Source organism: Suncus etruscus, chromosome 20, assembly GCF_024139225.1.
Source record: "Suncus etruscus isolate mSunEtr1 chromosome 20, mSunEtr1.pri.cur, whole genome shotgun sequence".
In the NCBI taxonomy this organism is placed as follows: Eukaryota; Metazoa; Chordata; class Mammalia; order Eulipotyphla; family Soricidae; genus Suncus; species Suncus etruscus.
The window spans coordinates 34,305,806-34,330,599 of NC_064867.1; the positions used below are offsets into that span (position 1 = coordinate 34,305,806).

The 24,794-nt window shown below is 48.4% G+C and overlaps 2 protein-coding genes across 6 annotated transcripts in view; both read left to right on the plus strand.

Moving 5' to 3' along the window:
- Positions 1–24,794, plus strand: part of ATP2B2 (ATPase plasma membrane Ca2+ transporting 2) — a 259,107-nt gene that overhangs the window by 43,839 nt on the left and 190,474 nt on the right. For all 5 annotated transcript variants that reach the window (XM_049766248.1, XM_049766250.1, XM_049766249.1 and 2 more), the window contains exon 2: positions 10,469–10,509. The gene's annotated coding sequence lies outside the window, so the exon portion shown is untranslated. The remainder of the gene's footprint in view (positions 1–10,468; positions 10,510–24,794) is intronic.
- Positions 1–24,794, plus strand: part of SEC13 (SEC13 homolog, nuclear pore and COPII coat complex component) — a 241,855-nt gene that overhangs the window by 13,013 nt on the left and 204,048 nt on the right. The window lies entirely within an intron of this gene.

Below are 24,794 nucleotides of genomic sequence, written 5' to 3' on the forward strand. Positions count from 1 at the left end.
GTTTTTTTTGGGTCACACCCGGCGGTGCTCAGGGGCTACTCCTGACTGTCTGCTCAGAAATAGCTCCTGGCAGGCACAGGGGACCATATGGGACACCGGGATTCGAACCAACCACCTTTGGTCCTGGATCAGCTGCTTGCAAGGCAAACACCACTGTGCCATCTCTCCGGGCCTGAATAACACCATTTTTAAGAACCCCCCAACATGTGCTTTGATATATAATGTCCCTGATTTGTAAAACTCAAAGCCAAAAGATCAAAATTGCCAGAGACTGGGTGCTGTAGAGAATGATGCTGTTATCATTTGAGTACAGAAACGGTTCTTCCAGATTTCAGGTACCTGGGACCTGAGCCAGGTCTTGAACTGAGCCTCCAAGACTCCTTAACTTCCAGGCAACTCCTCTCCTGGGCTGGGGGCTTCAGCAGTAGACAAAGCCCACTGGGCTAGAAACTCCACCCCTGAGTTTAGACTATGCTCATTGCTGATCTAGAAACACCCTCCCCCAGTGCAGGACAGGCCTACCTGACCAGAAACCTTGCCTTCCCCCCCCCCAACACATGCCATGCCCACTGAGACTAAAAATTCCACCCCCATCTTTCTCTCATGCACCTCCCTTGTGAATGACAATTGTGTGTTTGACCAAGGCTTCTAGAACAATCCCAGGTACCTCCCAGCAGAACTTCCGCTGAGTTAGAGATTTGCTATTGCCCCTTCTTTTTGGGGGGGATGCCACATCCTGTGATGCTCAGGGGTTACTGCTGGCTATGCACTCAGAAATCACTCCTGGCTTGGGGGACACAAGAGGATCAAACTGTGGTCCGTCTTAGGCTAGTGATGGGAAGACAGACATCTTACCGCTCCATGCCACTGCTCCAGCCCCTTTATTTCCCCCCTTTTTGCTCAGATTGGCAGCTCTTTCCAGCCTCCCCCATTCTGAAGAGAAGAGAACCTTTGTGCATCATGCCTAGGGTCCTTGGCTGGGGTTGTTGTCATTCTTCAGTGTCTGTTTCTTCCAGTTCATAGCATCCCTTTGCTTTCGTGAGGACCTGGGCTGCCCTAGTCTAAGCTTCAGGAGTTAGTTGATCTCCATGAGCCGGAGCTTGGATGATGAGATGAGATGGCAGAGGAACCCAAGGTTTGGGGTTGGTCAGAGCTGGATTCATATTCTAATTGTCACCTCCAGCTGTATGATCTTGGGCTTGCCACTGAGCATCTATCTGAACCCGAGGATTCTGCCTCTGTAAAGTGGGGTGAATTCCAAGTTGAGACCCTACAGGTTGTTATTACAGGTAGTAAAAAGTTGTCCCCTGATAACTAATGATAACTAATGCAATAGAAGTTGAAATTCAGTTGATCTGGTGCTTTATCTTGACTCAGGCTTCAAACAACTTTTTATGATGCCATAGTTTGTTGGTTTTGGTTTGGGGGTAACACCTGGTGGTACTCAAGGGTTACCCCTGCCTCTACACTCAGAAATCACTCCTAGAAGGTTTTGGGGAACCATATGAGATGCAGGGTATTGAACCTGGGTTGGCCACATCCAAGGCAAATGCCCTACCTGCTCTATGTATTTATGTATTCAGTACTTATGAACTCTTATGTACGCAGGCCCATAAGTTTTTAATACAACAATTATTGAGTCATTGCTGAGCACTTAACAATTATTGGCTTCTTTAATTCTTGCTGCCCCTAGGAGACATGTCATTTTATGGATTTACAGATGGGAAAACAGAGTCAAAGAGAGCCAGGCACCAGGGCACGGGGTTGACAAGTGGTGAAACTGAAATCAGTCTGTGCCCTAAACCTTTCCACCCTTATGTTCCTGACACCACATTTATTAATTTGAATTTGATTGACCTCCAGAGGAAGGCAGAGGGCATAGTTGAAGGGTGGTGGCACTGATATGGATCCAAAGATGTGGACTGACTGCTTTGAGTTACTCACCCTTGGAAGTTCAACCAGTCCCACAGATGGGGTGAAAGGGCTTATTCTCAGACCCTGCCTGGTGCTTTGCTAGTGGGGGTGTGTATTCTGAAGCAGATGCCTAAAACTCAGCCTCCTTGCCCCATCCACTCAGCTCTCAGCATCCTTCCATGCTGGCCATAAGAGAATTCCTGCCTTGGTGTTACCAGCAAATACCACTTTCAATGAATTAATATAGGTTTTTTTTTTTCAATTAATATAGTTCGTGATTGAGCTGAACTGTTGACTTGGCAGGAAGGGGAAGTGAGGGGGTTTGAAGAAATGGTGTGGTAACTGTGTTGACGATGAATAATCACAAATGGAGCTCAGGGGTGTGGTGACATCAGCCTTCGAGGATTCACTCTCGCATGTCCTGCTTGCAGTTACCCTTTCCAAAACCTCCTCTGAAAAAGATAGTTCCTGCCCCCTCATTCCCCAGGTGTAAGGTGCTCCCTTTCAGTAAAGGAGGTTCTGCACCCAATTTCCATGGAATACATGGAGACCCCAGAGATGCATATCAGATCATGAAACCATGTTCCATATGGTTAGCCATCATCCCTCCTGGGCACCATATTTTAAAATCGTCTGTTTGCTCAAATATGTCAGTAACCCAACTCTATATGCACAGGATGTCCCATCATCTGATGTTTCATCGGGTGTCCCAACCACCTGTCATGCTCCGCAGAACAGTGAAAAGTTGGGGATTCCAGCTGTAGCAGAACAGGATGGGAGCAGGCTTTATTTTGTGCTCACACAACACACATCACACTCAGTGTTCTTGGGGCTCATATTCTGGGTATCTTGTAGTTTGGTTGGTTAATTTGCTTTTTTGTTGTTGTTGTTGATGGTTCTTCATGTTTATTGCGGTATCATGACTTCACTCTTTGGAACATTCCATACATGTGGTGCTGAAGGGCACACACCTTCCGAATCCAGAAGCTGTGATGCACCTTGCAAAGCAAATCAATTAATTAGTTCAGAATAAATGATAGTACTACTGCCATGAGTTCAGCAAATGTAGTTAATATTTGTCTCAACATTAATGCAATCAATGCAATTAAACACAAATAGCAGCAACTTCTCAGAAGTTTCTTTTTAATTTTGTTTTGTTTGGGGGCTACACCTAGTAATTCTCAGGGGGTACTCCTGAATCTATGTCCAGGTATCACTCCTAGCAGTGATATGTGAAGCCAGGGATTAAACCTGATTGCCACATGCAAGACAAGTGCCCTCCTTTCTGTACTATCATTCTGGCTCTATGAATAATTTCTCAATAAGAATTTCATAAAGATTTGGGACATTGGTGATGGGAGCATTGCACTGGTGAAGGGGGTGCTCTTTACATGACTGAAACCCAATCACAATCATATTTGTAATCAAGGTGTTTAAAGAAAGATATTAAAATAAAATAATTTTATAGAGAAACATCCTTTTAAGTATTGCATTGACTAATTGATAACATGTGGATGGAGGGTCACTAGCCCCTCTATTTGCTGTGAGTCTTGGTTGAACATCACTAATCCCATGTTTGTAGAAATTTCAGGTCATGGCAACTACCATTGGTTACAAAAACGAACTACATCATATTGGTTGTTATTGTCTAGATTCTTAAAAAAAAATGAGTGAGTATTGATCCTTTCAAAGGATTGGAAACTGGTATTCTGCTATCTGCCCAGCAACTATGAGGGATCAGATAAGATAAAGACCGAAGCGTATGTAAGATGTTGTGTTTGGGACTGGAAAGTGCAAATGGCATTACTTATAAACTGTTAGATCTTGTACTGGGCAGTACAAGTGGCATCTCCTTAAAGAAGGCAGGACTTTCTTCTTTTTTTTTCTTTGATTTTGGGTCACACCTGGTGATGCTCAGGGGTTACTCCTGACTATGTGCTCAGAAATTGCTCCTGGCTTGGGGGGCCATATGGTACGCCAGGGGATCGAACCGTGGTCCCTCCTAGGTCAGCCATGTGCAAGGCAAACACCCTACTGTTGCTCCACTGCTCTGGCCCCAAAGGCCGAACTTTACAGGGTGCCCAGGTCTCAGAGAGGGCCTGCTCTGTATCTGAGCTGAGGTTGGACTTGAAGCCTCTGAGAGCCTATTATAGAGGCCAGAGAGGTTCTTGTGAACTCAGGCACTAACCTTGAGTTAGCGAATGGGTAGATAAATGAGGGTCATTTCTCAGACCTGTCTTCTATTGTGGCCACAACCCAGTGCGGGCCACAATTATCTCCTTCTTATACATTGGAACAGCTGCCTCTACTCTCAGCAACTCTTGTGCTTTCCCAAATATTTTCTCCATGGCACAGAGACCAAATCCTTTCTTCACCTCTCATTTCATGACCTCTCACTTCATGACCTCTGTGGCTTTCATTGTCCCCAAGAGAATATCTTAAAGTCCTGTTGTAGCCCAGGAGGCTGTCCATATTTTAGTGTCACCTGACAGCATTCTGTCCCTCACTGTCTGTCCATACCTCAGTATCACATGACAGCATGCTATCTCTCACATACTTTCTCTCTGGAACTGCCAAGCACCCTGCCTTTGCTTGTGCCATACCCTCTGCCTCCAACATCTTCTCTGCCCAGAACCTACACATTTTTAGGCCCCAACTCAAAGTCCTTTCTGTGACTTCCACCTGGGCCCTGTGGTGTAGCTTCTTACCACTTTCTCCTTATCAGAAACATTCTCAGATTTGAGTGGCCATTTGCTCATTGTGGGCTTTTGTCTCTAGATGTTCAACTCCAGGAGATCAAATCAGAAACTGGGATTATCTTAGGCCCCAAATGGGGCCTTGGACATGACCATAGCTGACAATAGAGGGCCTTGTAATCCATCTATCCACCCATTCATCACCTATCCATCCATTTACCCATTCACCTATCTATTTATCTACCCATCTACTTACTATTCATCAACCTATTTATCCATCTACCCACCTTTTTTATTCATCCAGCCACCTAGCCACCATCCATCCACCCATCTATTCACCCACTTCCCCAGCCATCTACCTTCCCTCCCACCAATCCATCCATTCACCTACCAATCCATTCATTCAAAAACCCACTCATCTATCATCAGTCCATTTACCACTCACTCACCCATCCATCCACCTATCCACCATTCCTACCCATTCATCCATTCACCATACAACCATGCACCCATCATGAACCTACTTATGTATTCATATATCCATTCACCCATTTATTTATCCACCTATCCATCCACCAATCCTTTTATCCACTGATTTATCTATCTAGCCAACCAACCAGTTATCTGTACATCCCTCCATTCATCCATCTATACATTCCTCCGTCCATCCACCCCTCCATCCATCCTTCCATGCCTACATCCCTCCCTTCATCCCTCCATCCATCTCTCCATTCATCTCTATATCCCTTCATGCCTCTATCATCTCTCTATGGATCTCCACCCATCCATCCATATCTCCATACAGTTCATCTATCCCTCCATTCATCTATCCCTATGTCCTTCCCTTCATCCCTCCATGCATACAACCATTAATTCATCCCTCTCTACATACATCCATGTACCCACCCATTTATCTAGCCATCCTTCCTTTTATCCATTTATCCATCCATCCCTCCTTTCCTCTATTCATCTATCCTTCCTTCTTCCCTCCATCCATCCATTTCTCCATCCCTTTTTACCAATTTTTCTAATTCTTTTATTGATCCTGTAGGGTAAAAAGATGAAAGAGGCCCAGTTTTGGTGTCTACAGTGTCCCCAATCTCTGGAAGCAGCAGTTATCTATGTCCCCTCTCCCCATCCTTTAGGATCATGGTTTCTGCTTGGCTTCACAAGCAGAAAATAGGCAAGATTCTGACCTGGCTCTCCATTATGGCTCCTACTGTGAATGGATTTTGTATTCTGGGCCAGGTTTCCTGAGCACTTCCAGATGTAATCCTGATGGCCTCTGCACTGTTAGACCTATACATTACTGACCATATATCACTAGGAAAGGCCCAGTAGCCTTGTGTGTAGCTTCAGAGGCCCCTGAAATAGGATAAGGCCTCATTGCTACCATAGGGGATGATTCTCATAGCTATCAGACAGCTGTGAGAAGCTTTAAAAAGGAGACAGAGTATGGGTTAAAGGTTGTGGAGACAGTGATTTCAGTCTTGGGGAGTCTCATAAATCTGGGAAGGTCAGAGAAGAGGACAGTCAACACCATTTCACCCAGAGTTCTGTTCAGTACTGCGCCTAAGTATCCCTGATTGGCACTGAGCCAGACCAGTAGGGCCTTAAGTCTAGATGTGGGCATACTGCAGTGCTGTCCTGGCATCTCTTGGGGCCCTCTGGGGGAGCTGGGTCTGACCTCTCCGAGGCACTCAGCCCTCACCTCCCAGCTGCTACGGGTCAGGACCTCGAGTGCTAGATTCTGTAACTCACACCAGTGAATTGAGGGAAACCAATATGGGAATCCGAAGCCCCTGCACCTGCTAGCTCAGTGGACATTCTGCCCAGCTGTCACTCAGTCACTGGCCCTCCTCACCTTCCTTCTGGCCTCACATTCCCTGACATGCATCCTCAACCCAGGTTCATAGCCTTCCTGAAATTCTCTTGAACATTTCCAGAAATAACAGGAAGAAATGGCTCTCTTCCTCCCCCCCCCCCACTTTTTTTTTTGGTTCAGGGACCACAATAAGCAATACTCAGGGGTCACTCCTGGCTTTGTGCTCAGGAATCATTTGTGATGGTGCTCGAGGGACTATCTAGGATGATGGGGATCCAACCCAGATCATCTGTGTGCAAGGCAGGTGTTCTTCTCACTGTACTATCTCACCAGTTTGAGGAGAAAGGCCTCTGAGGTCTGATAAATGTCTCCAGCTTGTGAAGTCTCTAAAGAGATGGGAGCATTGGAAACCAGCAGAGCAGGGCTAGGACAGTCTGTGCTCAGACGGCTCCAATGCTCTCACCTCTGGGTTCTTGGGGGCAGCACAGTCACTGCAACAACGCTCACATCAAGGATATTAGTTACCTGGAAAAAGTGGCCCATTTCGGCTTCAGATTTCAGATGGCATTTTGAAATGTAAAAGCTGCTGCCAGCTCATGGGAGGACACAGAACAGCCCTCGTGTCTGGCCATGGCTCCAGCCTGGGGTCACTGGGGAAGAGGAGACCTCTGCATTGTCCACCCCCCAGTCTCTGTCTGAGCATCCAAGCCAGAAAAATCCAGAATGGGGGACTTTTCCAACACTACTACACTTTGACTTAAAACAGTGCTTCTCAATTATTTTCTGTCATGCCCCCCTAGGAAGAAAACATTTTTTGCTCCCCCGAGCGACTGTAAAAAGTATCTTTATAAAAAAAACTTTAACCTGAAAAACAAAAATATATAAAATAATTTGAGCTGATTTTTTTAATCAGAGGTGATGTCTGGATGAATGGCTCCAATGAGCACGTTTTGCAATGCAGAGCTTTTCGAAGCGGGGTTTGAAGCAGGACACAGCAACTCTCAGCTCCAGAGACATAAACACGGGGCTTAGCTTGTTAGGACAGTGTTTGCTGAGGTCAAACACAACCTCCTTTATGGAGCTTCGCACGCCCTTGGGGGGCGTGCCCCACTATTTGAGAAGCACTGCCTTAAAGAGTGTACATTCTTCTTCTTTGCTTTAATCTTCATTAGGTTTGTCACTCACCAATGGAAATGTCCTCATTCTCCATATTTAGATTCTGTGCTCCTGGTTTAGGACTGACATGGAGTTGAGCAACAGGGTACTTGTCTGGTATATGTGAGGTCTTGGGTTTGGTTTCTAGCAAAACACACACACACACACACACACACACGAAACCAATTTGCTTGCATTCATATCTGCATTCATTCCTTTCTGAATTCCTTCATTCTTACATTGTTCATCCCTGCAATCATTTACTTTTGAATTTTTTCACCCTTGCATTTATTTATTTCTACATTCATTTACTCATTATTCCATTCACTCCTTTATTTATTCATTGTTTCATTTATCTCTACATTCATAGATTTCAACATTTATTCATTCATTCCTGCATTCATTTATTAGTGCATTCTTCCTTTCATTCATCCCTAGATGCATTCATTCTGGCATGCGTACGTTCATTCTTTCCATCAAGCTGGTACTTAACAAGTGTGGCCAGAGAATCCTGTAGGTAACTTATAGATAAGCTAAGATTCCTCTTAGTATATTCCAAGTTGTGTTACTTCTTAAAGATTTTAAACCAGGGGTCTCAAACTCATGGCCCGTGGGCCTCAAACAGCCCTCCGTACAACATTTTGTGGCCCTGCCCTAGAGGAATCCTTTTTTGTTTTGTTTTGTTTTGTTTTAGTTGTTTGGGTCACCCCCCCCCCAATGTTCAAGGCTTACTACTGACTTTGCACTCAAGGATCACCCCAACTTTGCCTCCTGCGCCCCCAGGTAAATTGAGTTTGAGACCCCTGTAACCTTACCCTCTGCTCCAAGCATCTTTATTAATAGCACAACCCTTTTTCCAGGACTGAGCTTTTCACACCAGATGTGATGTCCACACATGGTCAGTCCCTCTAGAATTGTGACTGTGCAGGTGGTCATGCATGGGTCGCATGCAAGGACTGTTGTGCTGGAGCTCAGACACCCTATCTGCATGGAAGCTTCAGGGACACCCACACATATTGGCCATAATGCAGCTGAGACATTCTGAAAAAGTCACTTGGGGTGAAATTCCGCACCCTGTACTCTTATGAACTCCCCAGGCGCAAGAGCAGGAAGGCATCTGAGAGGTCTCTTCTCTACCGCAGCATTCCCAGAGTGACTTCTGAGGAATGTTAATTTGTGGGCTATTAATAATCATGCCTCAAAAAACTAATGTTTTAGAACTGAGTTAGTTTGGGGCATGCTGAGTCTATTAATACTGGTTTCTATACTGTATAACTTAACAGAGTTTTGCCTTGGGAAATTCACCAGTGATGAAACATAGTACCCTGTCTTCAGAAGCCCCTCAAAAGATCTGTACTCTCAGACCTCACTCTGAGAAACTATAATCTACTCCCTCTGCCTCATGCACATCTAGAGAAACTGAGGCCTACAGTTGGCCTAGTGGAGAGGAAGGAGCAGGAAGCCAGCTAGCACTCGAACCCAGAGCTAGTCCCCTGCAGCTGTATTAGAGGGTATGCCCTGGAAGTCTAGTGCTGGTGACCCATGAGAAATGGAATCCTGTGGGCTGAGGCTGGGACACACCTGGATGTGAGCTCTCAAACGTGTGGCCTTATTGATTCAACAGTGATAGCCAAAGAACTTATGACACCCCATCTGAGAAGGGAACTTAGAACAAATAATGCCTTCCCCACCCTCCTCTTCAAGGAGGCCCACCTTGGTTGCTGCCTCCAGTCAGCAAAACTCTTCTACTGAATTCACAGTAGAATGTTTTCTCAGACAGTTTATCCCTGACTATTTTCTTCCTTTGGCTTGACCTGTGTAGCATCCCTTGCACAGTTATGGGCAATTTGGAAGTTGGCCTGATAACTTCTCTTTCCAGTTGTTTTTGAAATCTGGATGGGACCCAGGGAAGGTTGGTTTGTGCCAATGGGTTGAGTTCTCCTTTCCTCTGTGATTAAAAATTGGCCAGTGAGGAGAGATGCTCAACCATCTTTCATCCCTGTCATCCATCTTGGAGAGGAAGGGCTCTCCCTAGGGTTTTCTACCTGCTTGGGCCTGGAGAGTGGATAGTAGGGAAGGCCAAGTTAGCAGGCTCTGGCCTGTGTTCTGGCTGAGACAACTATGCAAGCCCCGCCCTCACCCAACCTCAGTTTCTCAGTTGGTGTCTGGACTCACTTCCTGCCCCCTGTTCCCCGAACAGGGGTGCCAGACTACCTCCCATGGGGCCAGTACATTTCTTAGAAAACATTTGGACCTGGAACTCTCAATGGGGCTCTTTGGCCCCTTGTCTGCACTGGCCAGTTCCTGTAGCCCCAAAGGATTATGGCTCTTTCCTAGAAGGCCATAGGCAGGTGCCCAAGCAGGCAGGACACTTAGAGGCCATGCAGGGGAGCTGAGTGGGCAGATGGGCAGCTCTGGTCTGAGGGCAGAGTAGATGAGTGCAAGGCTGGGGCTGGCAGGTTTGAGGGCTGGCTCAACTGCTCATCCCTCTGGACCTTGAGAGGAGTCAGCATGGTCTCTCTCGGGCTTCTCCCAGGTTGACCCTTAAGGACTTGGAGTTTTGCATCCAGAATGGATAGGGGGAAGAAAGAAGAGGGCTGGATTGCCTGAAAGGGGGTGCTGGGCTGCTCATACCATGGCAGGGGTCTCAGGTCTAGTGGGGGCAGGAGTACAGGTCTGGTGAGGACCTGTGGGGCTCTGCTCATTGCTGGCCTGGGTATTACTAGAATGGAGGCAATTCTATCCACTCTTGTGGGGGAACTCCAGGTTCTCATTACTGGAATCCACTCACTCATTGCAGACAAATAGAAGGTTTGCACAAGCAGCTCTGAGCCCTGGTCTTCCCTCTGACTGGCCTTTCTCCTCCCTTTGCCTGCAGGTGCCAGACTCTGTTGTGGATTGAGAAGGACACAGAGGCAGGTGAGTGTGGGGCGGCCCCCCAGGGGAGCCCTAACATGGCCACAAGCCATATGGCATTTCCTGTGGAGGGGCCTCTTCAGTCTTCAGTATCCTGGTGTCCATTCAGCCAGCCCTGCTCTTCCCCCAATTCCTGCCCTTCCTGGCCCTGAAATCTCACAGAGCCCTCCAGCCTCTGGAAGACAGAGCATAAACTAGGGTGGGGTGGAGATGTGATTGGGAATCTCATGCCTATGTACTACACCCTGTCCCGAGTCCCCTGCTGCCTGGATTAGGGGTGCTCTTTGGGGTACAGAGTTTTGATCTTTAATTTGAATATGCTTCACAAGTTTAGTTGAAGGGCCCCATAGACCTTAGCATTTGGCTTAGACATAGACTGGCAAAAATTTGATTTTTTTAATAAATAAAATTTAGAAAGTCCTGTGTCCTTCTTTCAGACTAGAGAGATACATTAAGAGATAAAATACTTGGAATAGAGAGAGTACAGTGGACAGGACACTTGTCTTACAAACACTTACCCAGTTGGATCCTGAGAACCATATACAACTCAACTGAATTTGATTTCCAACACTGCATATGTTCCCTGGAGTCCTGCCAGGAGTGGTCCTAAGTAAATAAATAAATAAATAAATAAATAAATAGATGAATAAATAAATAAATATGATTCTTACACTCTAGACAATAATGGAGTATACAATCCTCAAATTAACTGTCGTTTCTTTTCACTAGCTTTCTTTGTCGCTTTAATAGTTTGGGCTAGCAGCAAAGTGGTGATCTTGTGGCACTCACTCCAGCACCTTTAACGCCCTCCTTGGCTGTTATCTTGGCATCTCTCTGAAGTCAGCTACAGTGAAGGAGGGAAAGTGCAGTGGGGAGAGGGTCCTTGCCCATCTGGAAAGACATAGAAGACCTACAGAGGATTGTCTGGATGCTTAGGGACCAAGTCCCACCATGACAAACCTTTGCAGGCATAGCCTGACATAGGTGGCCTGATCAGCTGGTCAGTGCCAACATCCTGTACCATTTTCCTTTCTCTTGGTTCCTCAATTGAGTCAGATAAGGAAGTATCTGGGTGATTGGGACACTTTTCCTTGTGGTCAGTTCCACTGGCCCTGGAAGTCAGCCATGATGGAGACTGAGGGCTTCTGTGCCTTTCCTGCTTTGCATAGTAACTCTATGAGAAAGCCCTGTGCTGAGCTAGTCCGGTATAGAAAAGACCAGTGGAGATTAGCTCAACAGATGGCAGTTCTCAGGGAAGCAGGGACACAGACTAAGGATAGTTTTGGCAGAAAAGCAAGAGTTGAGATTAAACAAATGGGGGGTAAAAACCCATCTTGGGTGCCCTGGGAATGAGTTTGAGAGCCAGAGAGAGTTTGTGGATCCCTGAATGGGGCTCTGCCTCAATGCATTTGTTTCCTTTCTGCTCAGCTCCCCCCAAGCCTCCAGAAGCTTCTCTGCATGTCTGGGTGGAACCAGCCTGTGACCCCATGTGCTGGCATGTGGGATTGAGTATGCACAGGACAGGAACTGTGCTCTTAGATAGACAGCATGACAGTCCGTAGTCACTCCAGCCTGTGATCAGAAATAGCTGTCCCTTCTCATGCATTTGTCCTACCCGGTGAGAGAAACTTTTAAGAGTTTCAAACCTTATCTTCTTTCCAAATGGAAGTTTTCCATGATTCCACCGAGACAATAGAGCAGCATAGCCAAAGGGGAGCTGCAAAGTTGATAAAAGTGAAAACTGGGCATAGAGTCCATGTACCCCAGTGGGGGCTGAAAGAGCCCTGCAGACTGCCCCCAACCACTGTCAGATATAATATTTGAGATGAGTTTTTAAGAAAGTGAGAGATGCGGGCTCATCTTGGTGCTGAGTGGAAAGGGCAAGTTGCCTAAATGAAGTCTGTGCTTTGAGACGGTCAGAAAGAGGCATGAACAAGCTAGGGGGAGAGTGAAACCAGGGAGGGAGAGGTGCGTCTTTGGGGGCATTTTCTCACTGCTGTCAGATCCAGAGGGAGCCATGGACATTCTGGCACCTTCCAGCTGCAGTGGGGTCCATAGAAAGCCTCGGCGATACTTGGACAGAGAAGAAACAGAGTGACAGAGCCAAACAAGCAGTGAGGAGACAAGCTATGAGTGCTGGGTTGTGGGTGTGGAGAGAGAATCCTGAAAGAAGCCATAGAAGACACTGACTCAGAACCCTTTATTTTTGTGCCTTTGGTTACACTTTTCTCCATCCCGGTCTGGAAGGCTCCTACATATGCTTCAAGGCTCCATTCCTCTGAGACCCTTCTCCACCTCCGAGGCCCTCATGCCTTCTCTTGGGTATCCCCGAAGGCACCCATATACTACATGATAAGGAACCCTCAGTACATCTTTCTGATGTGGCCTCTCCACTCCTCTCAATAATGGCGTGATCTCTCAACCCCCCTCCAATAAATGTATGTCCACGCATAAATGTGGGCCTTTGTATCAAATAGTCATCCCAGTGGTTGAGACTTGCTGGTGGGGTTCCCCTAAATACAGCTGGGGCCCACCCATTAAAATGAACAATTTAGAGATATTTTTACTTAGTTATATTTGGGTTTGGGACCATACCTGCAGTGCTTGAGTTACTCCTAGCTTGTGATCAGGGGTCACTTCCGGTGGGGCTCAAGGAACCATATGGGATGCCAGAGATCAAACCTAGGCTGGCTGCCTGCAAGGCAAGTTCTTTTATTGCTCTAGTATTGATTGCTCCAGCCTATCTCAGGGATCACTTGTGACAGGGCTTAAGGGACCAATTGAGGTACTGGGGGTCAAGTTGGGGTCAGTGAAGCATACAGATCCAGGAGGCTAAAGCATGCACCTTTGTTTTCAATAAATGATGGTGGAGCCCAATTCCCAGTTTCTCCAAGTGTCGGAAGAGCTATGAATATTCTAGAACACTGTCAGGGTGGGAAACCATAAACTCACTCTTTTGGGGGGATTGAGTCACACCCAGCTGTTCTCAGGCACTACTCTTGGTTCTATACTCAGGGATCACTGCTGGCAGGCTCAGAAAGCCATATGGGATGCTAGGGATCAAACCCAGGTCAGCTTCATGCAAGGCAGACAGCCTCCCTGTCATGCTAGCCCTCCAACCACCATGAACCCTGGGCAGTGAGCAGAATGGGTTTGTCACAGGTCAGTGAGGAGAAGAATCTAGAAAGAGGCAAGGGGTGCTCTCCACCCCACACTGTGAGGTGTGCCCCACTCCAGAGCTGAGGGGCAGGGCTGAGGGATCTGAGTTCTAGGCTGGCCAGTAATGCAGTTCTGGGTGTGGGCAGCTGTAGGCTCTGTGAGTGCTACCCTACTTTGCCAGGCAGAGAGTTGGACCGCCCCTGGGTGGCTCAGTCTCCTCCAAACAGTAGGAGCCAAACCTGAGAGATTGCCGCACCACGGCCAGCGCCCAGGGTAAGTGAAGGGGTTCGGAGGGCTGTGAATCCTGAGAAGGCTGGGTGGCAATCTCTGGCAAGTACTGGGGCTTCTCGAACCCTCAGCTTGTAACATGGCTCTGCTGAGCAGAGGAGAAAGAGCTGGAGAGCTTGTTCTGGTGATTCTCTGAAGCAGGTCTTGGCTGGTGCTGCGGGTGTAGAGTTCTGCAGGAGGAAGGTTCTTGCTGGCTCAAGGCCAGAGCAGGGAAGTGGCAGGACTTCCCCGACGCCTGGGCTCCTTCCTTCTGTCTCTGCCAGATGCAGATTGAGGGCCGTGTGCATGCCAGACTCTGCTAGGCACAGGGGCTTTGGGAAGAGCCCAAATAAGATCTTTACGCAGAAGTGTTCCTGGTCTTGCCAGGAGGACTGCTTCAGGAACTATGTTAGAAAAGCCGTTGCCCTAGCAAAGAGCAAGCCAGCTGCACATCGCAGTGCCGGGGAAGGTTTTTCCAGAGGAGGGACCATTTGGATTGGGTCTTGAAGGGTGAGTAAGGGTTCTTTAGGGGGAAAAAAAGAGGCATGCTTGGTGCGGTCATGAATCAAAGGTCTTTGGACAGACAGAAATAGAAGACACAGAGACACCAGAAGCAAGCAGAAAAGTTAGACAAGGGCCATATCATACAAGGTCTCATGTGCCGGGGGCGGAGTATGGACTCAGCCCTGTGGCCCAGAGAGACACTGGATGTTTTCCAACGGCAGGTGATCTGCCGCTGTGAGTGTTGCATCTAGAGAAACTGAGATTAGCCACTGTGTGGATGGGTAGGAGGGAGAATAAGAGGAGAAGGGGGTCCACAAGCTGGAATTCTCAGTGCTTTTGCCCTTTGGGGACAGTACTGTCATTGGTCACTGCAGAACACTGTTAGGGGCCAAGCATATCTCCTCCCTTCTGACCTGGGGGGGGTGAAGACAACTGTGGAGAAAAGGGGAGTCTGGGGTGACTCAGGGAGCCTCTCTGGGGGCTGAGATCAGGAATGTGGCCAGAGCTGGGGTCAGAAGGAGGAATAGGTTAATAAGGGCATCCTGAGCTATAGCTATAGATGTTAGGTCACAGCCCACAGTCACCCCAAACCCTCCTCCCCAGGGTGAAACCATCTGCCTTCTCAGTCCCCGCAGTTGAGACTTGAACTGGCGGCATCTATGGGTCAAACAGAAGTACTAACTCCCCTCTTCCCTTGTCCTTGGGGGACATAAGCAGCGTTGTGGGGGAGGGGGGCAGATCAGCCTCACTGTGTACAGGTACAGGTGTGTGTGAATACATGCACACATGTATTCAGGCATGGGTTGGCACCAGAGCTTGACATCGGCCCTTTGTAAAGTCCTTGCCTTCTGCTGCCTGCTGCCTGTAAACTTGGACACAAGGAACTTGCCCAGCTCCCATCCCATTCTGGGGTCCCCAGAGGGGCTACTGTGCTCAAGGAGGAAAGAAGGGAGTGTCGGGTACAGCTGCCTCTGCCTGAGAGGCCCCAACTCTGAAGACTGAGGGGAGGTTATCTGGTTCAAGGTCAGCTGCTTGAGTTCTTCCTATGTATCAGGGGCTGGGCTGGCTCTTCGATGTCCAGTCTGTTTGATTTTCACACAGGGACTCAAAGAGGTGAAGGAACCAGCCAGGTCACAAAGTCACCCCAGATGGGACCATGAGAGCTCAGGCTCGCTGGACAGACCCTCACACTCTTAGCTCTCATCTGTGGAGGAAAGCATGCTTTCGAAGCAGTAGGAGTTGCAGTTAGGGATGCACATTCACGAATTGATGTTATGTGTGTTTTAAGATACAGACTGGGAAACAGTTGTGTGTGTCTATGTGTGTATGCGCACACACATTCCGGCTCTCTTTCTCTTCTTTCTTGCTATTGTTGTCAACATTGTTTGGGGGTTACTGGTTACTGGCAGTGCTCGAGAGTGATTCTTAGAGAGGCTCAGGGACCATATGGGATGCTGAGGATTAAATCTGGGTCAGCTGCATGCGAGACATGTACCCGCCCCAAAGTACTATCATTCCTGTCCCTGGAGAGAATTAGTTTTTATTTATTTATTTTATTTTTATATAGTTGTTTGTTGGTTGGTTTTTTTTGGGGGGGGGGTCACACCCGGTAGGGCTCACGGGTTACTCCTGACTCTCCTCTCAGAAATGGCTCCTGGCAGGCTCAGGAGACCATATGGGATGCCGAGATTCGAACCACTGCCCTTCTGTATGCAAGGCAAACGCCCTACCTCCATGCTATCTCTCAGGCCTCTTATTTTTATATTTTGGGAGGCACACCCAGCAGTGCTCAATGCTTACTCCTGAGGCTCTGTGCCTAGGAATCGCTCCTAGAAATGCTCAGGAGGCCATATGGGGTGCTGGGGATTAAACTCAGGTCAGCTTCATACAGAGCATATGCCCTCCCCTCTGTATTATCAATATAAGTGTCCCAGGCTCTGGCTCTTACACTTACAATCATGGAGCAATTACTGGGTATTCTGAGAATACAGTAATGATGGGGACAGGATCTCTCCAGGCCCTGGGGGAGTGTGGGGAAGCCTACAGGGAAAAGGCTCTCAGATAAACATATAGATTCACACACATGTACTAACCATGCCATGTCTTCCTCCATGAGCACTGAACAGACCCCATCACAGTAGATCTGACCTGGAAAAAATTGTGGTGTATTTGTCCTGCTTCATCATAGAAGCACCTGGGCACCCCAGGCTGCTGACCTTGCCCTCTGCTTCCCAACCCCCTGCTCTATACCTGGGCAGAACTGAGCTTCAAGTATAAGTAGGGGTACCCCTGCTCCTCCTGGGAACTCACTGAGAGGCTCCCACATCTCTGAACCATGGGCTGGACACTGGCCTCCTCTCTTATCTGGAAGGGGATAGCTACAATCCCCATTTATCAGTGAGGAAACAAGAGGCCCAAAGGCTGGGCTCACTAAGCCCAAACCTTGACCCTTAAATTCTTTTTTTTTTTGGGGGGGGGGAGCATATTGGTGATGCTCAGGGATTACTCCTGGCTATGCCGCTCAGAAATCGCTCCTGGCTTGGGGGACTATATGGGGCACCAGAGATCGAACTCAGGTCTGTCCTAGGTCAGCCGGTGCAAGGCTAATGCCCTACCAAGGCTCTATTGTTCCAGCCCCCTTGGCCCCTAAATTTTTTTTTTTGGTTTTTTGGATCACACCCTGCAGCGCTCAGGGGTTACTCCTGGCTCTACGCTCAAAAATCACTCCTGGCAGGCTCGGGGGACAATATGGGATGCAGGGATTCAAATTACCAACCTTCTGCATGCAAGGCAAATGCCTTACCTCCATGCTATCTCTCCAGCCCCTTGATCCCTAAATTCTTGTTGCTTGTCCATTCATGATCCCCCACTGGTAGGGTGAGGATGAGGGTATCTGCAGGTCTTCCCCCTCCAACATACAACATACAATCTACAACATACCTCCCCACACATCACTCTTGCCCAGACCCCACCCCAAGCTCCTCCCAGCTGGCCCTACACTATGAGTGGTAGGGGGGAGACACTGGGCTGAAACTGGCCACGAGACCACACTACTGATGCTCACAACTCTCCAGCCTTGGTGTCTGTCCCCATGTGGATGGTGGGAATTCCACATGGATCAGTGTCCTGGGGACTCCTGCTGAGTGGGGGACAGATCACACATGATCCGCACTCTCATCACTCGATGGTCCATCCGTGTGTGTTTCAATGTCCCACCTGTCAGGGAAGCTCAGAACAGGGGGTCACCCTTGTGAGGGCTACGCTCAGGTGTGATCAATGCTGGGGTCGCACAGAGGCTTTGGGACATTCCCTGGTGGGATCTGGTAAGAGACACTCATCCACCCATCAATCTGCCCCCTCTTCTCAAAAGGCCCCAGAGAGGGGGATGATTCCAAGGTGCTGATCCCAGATCTGGGGCTCCTAAACCAAGGGAGCAGCACAGGCAGGAAGGGACAATGGAAATTGTGAGAACTGAAGCCAACCGGAAGATTTTGCAGACTCTAAAGGGAAAGCAGGATTTGCTCTGGGCAGTGGCTGCCCAGAGCAAGTGAAAGTGGCTCAGCTGGGCTGACCGGCTTTGAGCTGCATCTATTTCCCAATAAAAGTCTTTGCAGTAGAAGTGACTTCTGGTATTTTGTTCTGTTTGGGGGCCACACCAGGTAAGACTCAGGGCTTATTTCCAGCTCTATACTCAAGAATCCCTCCTGCCAATGATCAGAAGACCATATGGAATGTCAGAAATCAAACCCAGATTGACTACATGCAGGGCAAATGCTCTTCCTGCTGTGCTATAGCTCCAGCCCCTCTGGTCTTTTCTTTTTTTAAGTAAATCTTAAGTCTTCTCATCTGCCAATGGGAGTGTTTGCAAGGTTCACCAAGGCTTCTGCTTCTGGAGGGAAGGTGCTCACTAGGGTGCAAGAAATGAGGATCTCTCCTGAGAGCCAAGAGTCACTGCTGAATACTGGCTTGACCTTGAACAGTCTCTGAGCTGGCCCCCAAACCCGAGATTTTTCTGCTTCCTACCTCACCCCAGTTTCTCATTCACTCACCCAACTGAGGACAATCTGGCACCTACTTCCTTCAACTGTGGGTCATTATGAAAGCAGAGGTCACAAACCAACAGGAAAGGCAAACAATTTTTGAATGCGCAATAACCAGAATATTAATCAGGATATTAATAAAAATATTAATAATCAGAATATTAACACTACAGTGGAGAAGGTGCTTGTTTTGCAGGCAGCTGACTTGGGTTTGATCCCCAGTATCCCATATGGTCTCCCAAGACCAACCAGAGCCACGAGTAACCCCTGAGCACTGCTAGGTGTGGCCCCCAAACCGAAAAAAATAAAATAGAAAAGAGGCATGAGGGCTAGAGAGGAGAGATATCACAATGGTAAGGCATTTGCCTTGCACGTGGCTAACACAGATGGATGGTGGTTCGAAATCAGCATCCCATATGGTTTCCTGAGTCTTGCCAGGAGTGACTTCTGAGCACAGAGTCAGGAGTAATGCCTGAGTGCCACTGGGTGTGGCCCAAAATTGGGAGAGAGAAAGAAAGAGAGAGGAGAGAGGAGAGAGAGAAAGAGAGGAGAGGAGAATGGAGAGAGAGAAAGAGAGAGAGGGAGAGATGGAAAGGCTACAGAGGGGAAGAGGAAATGCCTTGTAGCCCCTCACATGACCAGCTGGGGGAAACTCTCTCAGCCTCAGTTTCCACATCTCCAAAGGGGCAAGTTGGTCTCAATTTTCCTTGTGCTCCTCAGTGTGTCCTGCTCATTGTGGGTCACTGTGCTCAACTCTGTGGGTCCAGAATATTCTCTCATAGGTATTTACATAAAATACGGGGTGTATTTGATGTGTTATCTGGGGAAGGTCCCATCAAAATGCCCCCTCTGAAAAGACCTAGCTTGCTGTACATCTGATAGCATGGGCCAGGGCTGCTGTCTTGTAGTTAGGGGGCTGACAGGTGCTAGTGAGGGATCTGAGGGAGCAGTGCCAGGGACCAAACGACAGTACAGGTCTTGCCTTGCTTCAATCCTGCACCACATCCTTCCCCATCAGTGCCAGGTGCAATCCTGGCAGAGGGACCCCATTCTCAGCCTCACATGGAATCAACGGCTAATAAGAGTTCATCCAGCGGGGCCCTCATCCCTCAAACACTGCCTCGGAGACCCCCAAAAGCCATGAAATCTCTCCCTGCTTGACTTCTAGGAAGGAAGCCTAGCACATACCCACACTGTGGGCTCTCTAGAACTAGCAACTTCCCAAATTTACCTCTCTGTATCAAAGGACCCAGCTCAAGGATTTATCCGAGACATCCTGGGCACTGGTGCCTATAGTTGGATGGACTTAGAGGAACGAGGAGTCAAGTAAATGTACTCAAGACCCCTCTGGAACCAGGCCTGGTGGACTCTCCACAGTGCCCCCTGAAAATAGCAGGGGTCTGCCTGCCATGGTGGAAGCTGTGGGGCCTTAGATTCCTCTTATGTGGGCAGGACGGGGTAGAGTTCTCCTCTGCTGCCCCCAGCCAGCTTGGGGCCCTCCTGTGATCCCGATAATCCCATATTAATGAATTTCTGTGCCCCTTGGCAAGCTTAGTTGGGGAAAATGAAGACAAGAAATCAAGTCTTCCCCCTTCCTGGAGCAACAGGTGGGGAATGGTGGGATTCTGGGGGCTGCTCCTGAGAGGCCGGGGCTCTGCTGAATCCCCACTCACCTGAACCCCAATCAACCTTCACCTGGGCTCAGTCCACATTCTAAGGGTGAAAGGAACTCAAGCAGCTCTGTGCATGTTTAAGGGACCCTCCTTATCTCTGGTGGAGGTTTGCCCTGCTGGCCTGAGTGAGAAGCAGGTTTGTTGAAGCAACTGGGTAGAGAGGAATGGGGTTTCTGTTTAGCGGTTGGGTTCAAATTGGGAAACTGAGTCCAGTCTGGGGCATTGCCAACCTGTAGGACGCTATTTGCATTGTTTCTCTGCTCCGGTGAGGGGATTGTGTAGGACCTGGAGATGCTGATCTTGGGGAGTCCCTGTTATTGTGGGAGCTGGTGATATTATTATGGGACTCAAGGTATCTCTGCCCATCTGCCTATTGAGTGTTTTAACCCCTAATGATATGCCCCACCTTTCCATTCAGCAATCATGGTCTCTCCCCTGACCTCAGATCCATCTGGACAATGACCCCCTCATCAGTGCTCATGGCTTTGACCACTAAGCAGGGAAGATACCCTCAATTGGGGCACTAGACCTGTTCTCAACATGTACCTAGGATGACAATGAGGGTCCAATCATGCTTGTGGACAAGGAGCCACCACTACAGACACAGCCTGTCTCCCTGGGGACCTTTCTTTGCTCCACATCTACTGGGCTCTTGGATGACTGTTGACCACGGTCACCCCTCACCCCAGCCTACCCTCCCATCAATTCCCCGGCATCCTAAAAGTTTGGCTTCTTTGGGACTGGTGCAGGCCTTACTAACTGGAGCGGGTTGGGCACAGACTGGGCCAGGGGCAGCGTAAGGGTGACAGAGGCAGTCGCTGGAGACCCACCAGGCTGTCTGAGCTTTGAAACCAGAGCTCGTGGGTGAAGCTGTGGCCCGAGTCACTGTGTCAGTATGCCAACTCCCCCATGAAAGGATCTTTTGTTTCAGTCCCAGGTTCCTGGGCGCGCTGTGATTCCATTTTAATTAAATACACAGCACTGGGGTGCAACTAACTGCCAGACCCTGGGGCTCTGCGGCCCTGGGGAAGTAATAAGGGGCGGGTCCCTGAATAGCAATCAGCCCTGACCAATGGAAGCACATGCCCCGCATCAACCGGCCCTCCCTGGGTGCTGTGGGCACCTTTAGTCATACTTGGGGATTAAGCCCGAGGGCAGGATTGAGGGATTTTCTGATTCTACTTACACAGGCCCTTCATGGTCCCTCCCCTTGGCCTCCCTTCCACTCTTCTGCTCTGGCCCCTGTCCAGGGTAGCACAAACAAAATGGATTTCATCATGGGCCCTGATACCCATCCCACCTGCCCCTGGATCTGAGTTATTATTGCTCTGAGGTCTCCTCCTCTTAGAAGCCTCTAAACTGGGCCAGTTCCCTTTCATCTAACTCTCCTGTGACTGCCTTCTGCTCAATTCTTCGTATTTTTTTTAACTTTAGACTATATTCAGTGATGCTTAGGGACCACTCTTGGGGGACTTCTGGGGACCTAGGTGGTGCAGGGGGGTGATTCTGCGATCAACTGCTTGCAAGACAAGCACCCTCCCTGCTCTACTCCTGCTCCAGCTCAATTCCTGGGAATTTCTTGGTAGTGAGTGTCTCTGACCCATTGTCAAGGGGAAGCGCCACCAAATCAGGAGTGTTTGAGTATTTGGTTCACAGTACATTCTGGAGAGATGCTTTTTCATAAGAATTGAATATGCACATGTAGTTCCACCTAAAGGCTGAATAGGAACATGGCCTGTTTTAATTTGTGGGGTCAGTTTGGAAATGTACTAATTTTTTTGGGGGGGGCCACACCCGGTAATGCTCAGGGGTTACTCCTGGCTATGCACTCAGAAGTCGCTCCTGGCTTGGGGGACCATATAGGATGCCGGGGGATCGAACCCCAGTCCGTTCTAGGTTAGCGCTGGCAAGGCAGACACCTTACCTCTAGTGCCACCACACCGGCCCTGGTTATTTTTTAATTTTTTTTCTTTTCTTTTCTTTTATTTAAACACCTTGATTACATACATGATTGTGTTTGGGTTTCAGTCATGTAAAGAACACCACCCATCACCAGTGCAACATTCCCATCACCAATGTCCCAAGTCTCCCTCCTCCCCACCCAACCCCTGCCTGTACTCTAAACAGGCTTTCCATTTCCTTCATACATTCTCATTATTAGGAGAGTTCAAAATGTAGTTATTTCTCTAACTAAACTCATCACTTTTTGTGGTGAGCTTCCTGAGGTGAGCTGGAACTTCCAGCTCTTTTCTCTTTTGTGTCTGAAAATTATTATTGCAAGAATGTCTTTCATTTTTCTTAAAACTGATAGATGAGTGAGACCATTCTGCGTTTTTCCCTCTCTCTCTCTGACTTATTTCACTCAGCATAATAGATTCCGTGTACATCCATGTATAGAAGAATTTCATGACTTCATCTCTCCTGACAGCTGCATAATATTCCATTGTGTATATGTACCACAGTTTTGGAAATGCACTGATTTTAAGGCTTGACCAATCAGACCCAGAGCCCCTGTGAGGAAGGGGGGATTGCCAGGGGTGCTGAGATGACACCAGCACCACCTACCTGCTCTACATACATGCTACCTGCTCATATATACATGGAAGCTTAGTTTAGTAGAATCCCGTTATAGTAGCAGACTGGAGGGAGTTTGGGTTGAGATGGGGCTTCCTGGAAGAGGGGCGCATCAAGAAAAAATAGCAACAATTGACCTGGCAGAGAGTGGCCCACGGATCAAGGTGGGCAGCTCTCTCATAGGCAGCCAATGGCACATCCAGCAGCAATTTGTGTCCCTAAGGCAATAGGAATCTACAGAGGGTCCTGGTGGGACAGGCTCTGACTTGCAGGGACATTGGTTCAGCCCCCTGGACTCTCCAATGTCCTTTTCTCTGAGAGAATAGAATTCCAGGCCCTGGGTGCCCACTAGGGGCGCTGGTCACCAGGAGGCCACAAACTCCTGTTAATTTGCCCCATCAAGGGATTGCACACTCGCCAGGTTAGTGAAGAGAGCCCAGCTGTGGATCAGTGCACCCAGATTTAGTTCCTGGGCTTGGGGGAACTTGGAGCCCTCAGGCTCAAGGTTAGATGTGTGTTGTTGGGTCCATGAACACACAGTGTGAACCCAGCTGCATATACAAGTATATACAAGTGTGTATACTTGTTTGCTTTATTCTGATCGATCACAGAGGAGGACACACACTGGACGGATATTCCAGGAGGTTCTGGGGGCACTCTGGCCCACTCAAGCTATGTTTTTACCATTTAAACTAGATCCTTCACGCACCTTTGCTGCCATTTTAGTTCTTCCTGAGTTGAGCTCATTCATTGCACCACTTTAGGAAGGCATGTATCAGAGGATGAGTTTGTCCCTTCCGGCATCCCTGAGACTTCTATGACTGGGGATATAGGTGGAATGGGTGGGAGGGAGTCATATCTAGCCATACTCCTGATGTCCTTGTGGCTCTGTGCTCAGTAATTACTCCTAGCGAAGCTTATGGGCCCACATGAGATGCTGGGGACCAAATTTGGGTTGACCAAGAGCAAAGCAAAGCAAGTGCCCATCCACTATACTGTCACTCTAGCCCCAGCCTAAGACTTCTGAGTTTCCTATGTGGCTGGTGTGACCTGAACTTGTCCTGCTGACTCTCAGCAGAAGCCATGAGGTCAGGTTCCTTTTCCCTGCAGGCCCCCTTTCCTTGCCCTATTCTGATCCTTTCTCCAGAACTCCCCCCATGAAACTCTCCTATGGATGCTCCTGTAGACCCTCCTATGGAACCTTCCCTGTGGACCCTCCCATGGGCTCTCCCAGTGGACTCCCCTGTAAATTCTCCTCTGGTTCCTTCCCTGTGGATTCTCCCATAACATGCTCCATATGGACTCTCCTATGGATTTTTCCTGTAAAATCTCCCAAAGAACCTTCACTAGGGACTCTTCTATGAACCTACCTTCCTGTGGACTCACCCTGTGAACTCTTCCGTGAGTCCTCTCTATGAATTCTCAAATGGAATCTCCCTGTGGACTCTGTCATGGATTCTTCCATGGAACCTATTCTTTGAATTCTCCAGTGGACACTCTCATTCAACCCTTCTGAGGATTGGTAGCACAATGGTTATCTGTCAGTGGAGATGACTAGAAATCAGGGATTTAAAGGCAATGTCCACGTTTGTTCATTTTTAACTACAGCAGTAAAAAATGCCCCCCAGAACTTGGTTGTCTGCACATGACACTCGTATCGGTGTTCCCTTTTAGCAGATGGGGAAACCGAGGCACGTGCTTTAGCATCATTATCCAAGCTCTTGCAACTGTTAGAGCCATGTCCCCATTCTACATTGACAGCTGGGATGCAGTCTGTGCTCATTTAAGAAAATAATTTCTTTTTTCAGGAACTTTGCTTTCAAACCCTTGGCATCTCCCTTGAGGAAATCAGGGACAATTTGGAGAGTGGCAAAATTGAAAGCAGAGCCCACTGCCTGGGATAAATGATGACATTTGCTCTGCCCACAGACACACGTGGGGTTCTGCACGGAGAGAAGTCTGGAGTGCGGGGGTGCTCAGAACAGAGCCCCTGCCACGTGGAACTAGAGGACCACATAGGAAAGGAGAATGGGGCACTTGTGCGTGTCAGGAGCCCCCAGTTAAGTCATGT